Below are 411 nucleotides of genomic sequence, written 5' to 3'. Positions count from 1 at the left end.
GCACCGCGGGGTGGAGCCCAAACCTGGATGGGGGCTGCAGGGACGGGCAGGGGCGGCGGCACCAGGACCCCCCCCTGCTCCGAGGAAAAGCAAGTTAATGGAGGGGGGCGGCTGGGGAGGAAGGAGGAGAGGGGACCGGGGACCTTTCCCCACAAAAGGGAGAAGCTGCTGCTGCGATATAAAGGGATGAATTCTGGGGGCCTGGGCACCCGAGGGGTCTGAGCTGCAGCAGGAGTGGGGGACGATCCCACGCCCTCTCCCAAGGGCAGATCCAGCCTCCGAAACCTCCTGCGGCTGCCCAGTGTGTGCGATGGGCTGGGACTGACCCCTCCACCACCCCCACCCCTCCCGGCAGTGCAGACACCCCGGGGGGTCCCATGGGGGTCCCCTAGGGCAGGCATTGCCCCACGG

General features: G+C 68.6%; 1 protein-coding gene across 1 annotated transcript in view; it reads left to right on the top strand.

The window, feature by feature from the left end:
* IGFALS (insulin like growth factor binding protein acid labile subunit) overlaps positions 1-411 on the top strand; it is a 4,024-nt gene that overhangs the window by 1,311 nt on the left and 2,302 nt on the right. The gene's annotated exons all lie outside the window — the stretch shown is intronic.

The sequence above is a fragment of the Aptenodytes forsteri genome, unplaced genomic scaffold (assembly GCF_000699145.1).
Source record: "Aptenodytes forsteri isolate BGI_AS27 unplaced genomic scaffold, ASM69914v1 Scaffold26, whole genome shotgun sequence".
In the NCBI taxonomy this organism is placed as follows: domain Eukaryota; kingdom Metazoa; phylum Chordata; class Aves; order Sphenisciformes; family Spheniscidae; genus Aptenodytes; species Aptenodytes forsteri.
Note: the sequence above shows the minus strand (reverse complement) of the source record. Positions and strands in the feature narration are given on the sequence as shown.